At 39.1% G+C, this 5,193-nt stretch overlaps 1 pseudogene; it reads right to left on the reverse strand.

Annotated features, from left to right (window-relative positions):
* Positions 1-1,103: 1,103 nt before the first annotated feature.
* LOC118855958 lies at positions 1,104-1,449 on the reverse strand (annotated as a pseudogene).
* Positions 1,450-5,193: the final 3,744 nt, after the last annotated feature.

The following is a 5,193-nucleotide window of genomic DNA, read 5'->3' on the forward strand; positions in this document are numbered from 1 at the left end:
AAGGAATTAAAAAAAAAACCCGTGACCTTTCCTGGTTCATTGGCCAGAGGATCTGTACTTTGTGAGATGTTCAGACAATACGGGTCCAAAATAGGTTTGGCCTTCCCACAAAGCTATTTCTATGTCCTTAGAGATTGTAATAGATTTCAAAGTTTATAATTTTATGTTTTATATAAATTTTAATATACACTTGAGTCTTTATATTTTAACCTTTTCTTTTGTGGTAGGGGTGATAACTTGCCATATAAAACCTGCTATCTATTTATAAATGAAGACCTTTCCTACAAGGTCCCCTAGGCATGAGCTATGCCAATTTCATTATAAACATTTTCTTAGTGAAGTGAATATAGGATGAGTACGATGGCATATGCCTCTAATCCCTGCTACTCAGGAGACTGAGGCAACTGGATCACTTGAGTTCTGGTCTGCAATAGGGATAAAGTACATTACTTTTTTATGTCTGGCACCAATGTGATCCAGGGACAGAGGAAGGGGATGTAAAAGTGATTGGGGTGAGGAACCAAGTTGCCCGAGGAGGGATGAATCAGTTGATGTTGGAAAGGGAGAAGGACAAAGCTTCCATTCTAATGTGTGAGAGGATAGAGTCTGACAGTTGGCACTACACTTCCAGTCTGTGCAAGGGGAAACCCGATCTCAAAAAAAAAAAAAACAAAAATAAACACCTAAAATAGAGAAGAATATACATCTAAAAAAGAAGAAAACTGCAATGAACAGATTATATGGTTTTTATGTTCAATCATTTATTTTCTTTTTTTTTAAAAGGCTGCTCAAAATTTATTAGTTCCTGTTGAGTACAAAGTAAACAAGTTACTGAGGCTGCTGAAAAGCACATAGGTGATTCAGATATTAAAAAAAAAAACAAGTGTGGTTTCTTTTACTTGCTTTTTTGGTGTTTTGCTTTTGTTTTCCTTTTTTAAAAATCACACACACAACACAACTACTTCTACACTTAATCAGCCTATCTATTCTAAGGGAATAGGTGGGAGAGGTAAAGGGGGGAGAAGAGGGTAGAGGAGGGGGAAATGGACTCTGATGCCTAGCACATTTCGGAAGCATGGGAGCAGCAAGGAAGGTGCTGCTGCTCATGCAGAAGGCCCATTGTTAGTCTTGCTGGACTCACTGACATACAGCTTCCTTATGGCCTGCTGAGCCAGGTCACAGATGATCATGCCATGAGCAACCTGGAAAGTTCCTGAGTGCTCTGGGGATTCCAGGACAGTTGTCAATGAATGGATGACTCGACTTCCCAAAGAAGAAGTTTGCCCACCAGTGGCCTGGGTCTGATTTGGGAAGACCAGGATGGTGGGGGATCACTTCCCCAGAGTACTCAGCACTTCCGTGGGAGCTGTTGCTGGAAGTGGAACCCAGATGCCTTTGGTAGAAGACATGGGTTGCTACAAGTGAACCGCTGGATGGGATTGCTGTCATGTTGCTCGTTCTTCTTATGATGTTATAAACCTTAGTGGTGCTCCCGAGCAGCCCCTGTCAGGCAGTGGGCTGCCACTGATGATCATGGGTGACCTGAGTTGGGTGAAGCAGTAGCTATGCCGCAGAGCCCATTTGTAAAGGAGATTATAGGAGGGTATTCCACCGCAAAGAAAATGCGAGCGTTCTTTGGGTTTTTAACCATTTATTTTCTGTCCTGCATATTTGAATACTTGTTTTTATTGATGGTTACTAAGCTTAAAAGTAAGTAATACAGGTGCAGCGAGGTGGCGCAGTGAGTAGAGCACCGGCCCTGGAGTCAGGAGGACCTGTGATCAAATGCGGCCTTAGACACTTGACACATGTACTAGCTGTGTGACCTTGGGCAAGTCACTTAACCCCAATTGCCCTGCCCCCCCCAAAAAAAACAAAAAAGTAAGTAATAGAAAAAAGGATAAAATTCAGAGAAATCAGATAATCATCTGTGTCCTACAATCAGTACAAGAAAGATTTTTTTTTAAGCTTCTTAAAGTTCTTGGTCATTTGTAGAGGATGTCAGCACCATTGATGGGTTCTTAGATCAAAATTGTCTTAATATTTAGCAGAGGTCAGATGTTTCTTGACTTTGACTTCTTGACATGTTTCACCCATGCAAAGAATGGGCCAGAGGCCATCTGTTGTGATTTACAGAAGTTCATGGTCAAGCCAAAACTGCCCTATTTAGTTCTGAGTATGTGAACTCTGTAAAGTATCTGGGTGACTTATATTTTATTCTCCTCTCTTTTATTTCTCTGAATCAATCACTGTTTCTATCTCAAACTACAGAAGACCAGAATTCCACGGCTGGTTGGCTTTTCCCCTTTTTATCTTTTTTTTATTCCCCCAAGCTGAGTGTGTTTCAAAGGCCAAATCACAGTAGTCACTGAAATATGACTCTTTGCCTGCTGAACCCTTCTCTGCTCCTGTCTCTGTAGTGTGGAGAGTGGCCATGGAGCAGAAGCTCTGAGGGATTCATACTGTGGGAAGTTTGTGGTTGAGCTCTCTGGGTATTCAATTATTTACTTATCTTTAACAAACAAGTCAGTCAGCTAATCATATATACAAAGCATCCTTACATATACAGTACTGAACTAGACCCTTAAGGAGGCACCCAAAGAATAGACACAGCCTTTGCTCAGGAGGAAATGACAATCTAAGAGTTGCTACTGGATGAAAGCCCTTGAAAAATGCTTAAGAATGAGATATAAGAAACATGGACAACTATGCCTCTGAATCTGGTTGATTCCCAAGGCCTCAAACAGTAAATCAAAGAGGTTTTCTGCTTAATGCAGGAAGCTTTTCATCCAACAGTGTATTTTTCATGGAACCGATTTGATATGCATCAGCCTAAAACACTATGCTAAAAATGATTTTGTTTCCTCTCCACTCAGACGCTGAAAGAAAATATTTAGCTAATGGAAAGTAAAAGAATAGAAAAGTAAATCATCAAGAGAGATTTCTAGAAATGTAGGTTTCTAATCCTATGCAACAGGGTAGGGCATAACAGGAAGTTTCTGGGAGTTCTCACACTCAATAGGACAATTAATCCAATCTTAACCTGTTCTGTATCACCCCTCCTCCCAGGCTCCTCTGAAACACTTGTTTTCTGTTCTAACTACCTTGACCTTGCTCCCAAGATGCTCTTCCAACACAACTAAAAAAACCAAAGCAAAACTAAAACAAGAGAAAGAAGATGAAGAGCAAAAGGATTCATTGAAAACTTAGTCAAAAATTAAACGTGAATAGAAAAAAGCATACACAGCAGCTATAAAAATGTAAATAAACAAAACCAATAAAAATACGCTGAATTTCAAGAGATTATAATGACCACACTTGGCCCTAGGGAAAAAAAAATAAGGAAACGTACCTCCCATGCTTCATTGAAGATGTAAAGGATTATTGGTGTGGACTATTGCATATGGACTCAGACAAGTCTGAGGTTCCTTTTGATTAGCTGAATAATTTTGTTTTTCTTTTTTTTTTTAAATTTAAATTTATTTATTTAACATATTTGGTTTTCAGCATTGATTTTCACAACAGTTTGAATTACAAATTTTCTCCCCATTTCTACCCTCCCCCCCACTCCAAGATGGCTTATATTCTGGTTGCCTTGTTCCCCAGTCAGCCCTCCCCTCTATCACCCCCCCTCCCCTCTCATCCCCTTTTCCCTTCCTTTCTTGTAGGGCAAGATAAATTTCTACACCCCATTGCCTGTGGATCTTATTTTTTAGTTGCATGCAGAAACTTTTTTTGTTTTTGAACCTCTGATTTTAAAACTTTGAGTTCCAAATTCTCTTCCCTCTTCCCTTCCCACCCACCCTCCCTAAGAAGTCGAGCAATTCAACCTAGGCCACACATGTATCTTTATGTATAACCCTTCCAAAATACTCATGTTGTGAAAGGCTAACTACATTTTGCTCCTTCCCAACCCATCCCGCTTTATTGAATTTTCTCCCTTAACCCTGTCCCCTTTCCAAAGTGTTTGTTTTGATTACCTCCACCCCCATCTGCCCTCCCCTCCATCATCCCCCCCTTTTATTTTTTTTTATCTTCCTCCCTGTTCTTTCCTGTGGGGTAAGATACCCAACTGAGTATGTATGGTATTCCCCCTCAGGCCAAATCTGATGAGAGCAAGGTTCACTCATTCCCCCCTCACCTGCCCTCTCCCCTCCTCCCACAGAACTGCTTCCTCTTGCCACCTTTATGCAAGATAATCCACCCCATTCTATCTCTCCCTATCTCCCTCTCTCACTATGTTGCTCTCTCATCCCTTAATTTCATTTTATTTCTTTTAGATATCTTCCCTTCATCTTCAACTCACCCTGTGTCTGCTCTCTCTCTTTTACATATATATATATATATATATACACACATATATATATATACACACACATATATATATATACACATATATATATACATACACACATATATATATACACATACATATAAACACATATATATATAAAAAAACACACACATATATATATACACATACATACCCATACATATATATACACATAGATACATACATACATGCACATTCACCTATATATATACATAAACATATATATATATATATATGCATATTCCCTTCAACTGCCCTAATACTGAGGTCTCATGAATCATACACATCATCTTTCCATGTAAGAATGTAAACAAAACAGTTCAACTTTAGTAAGTCCCTTGCAATTTCCATTTCTTGATTACTTTTCATGCTTCTCTTGATTCTTGTGTTTGAAAGTCAAATTTTCTATTCAGTTCTGGTCTTTTCACTGAGAAAGCTTGAAAGTTCTCTATTTTATTGAAAATCCATATTTTGCCTTGGAACATGTTACTCAGTTTTGCTGGGTAGGTGATTCTAGGTTTTAATCCTAGCTCCATTGACCTCCGGAATATCGCATTCCAAGCCCTTCGATCTCTTAATGTAGAAGCTGCCAGATCTTGGGTTATTCTGATTGGGTTTCCACAATACTGAAATTGTTTCTTTCTGGCTGCTTTCAGTATTTTCTCCTTGATCTGAAAGCTCTGGAATTTGGCAACAATATTCCTAGGAGATTTCTTTTTGGGATCTATTTGAGGAGGTGATCGATGAATTCTTTCAATTTCTATTTTGCCCTCTGGCTCTAGAATATCAGGGCAGTTCTCCTTGATAATTTCTTGAAAGATGATATCTAGGCTCTTTTTTTGATCATGGCTTTCAGGTAG

Source organism: Trichosurus vulpecula, chromosome 7 (assembly GCF_011100635.1).
Source record: "Trichosurus vulpecula isolate mTriVul1 chromosome 7, mTriVul1.pri, whole genome shotgun sequence".
Classification (NCBI taxonomy): domain Eukaryota; kingdom Metazoa; phylum Chordata; class Mammalia; order Diprotodontia; family Phalangeridae; genus Trichosurus; species Trichosurus vulpecula.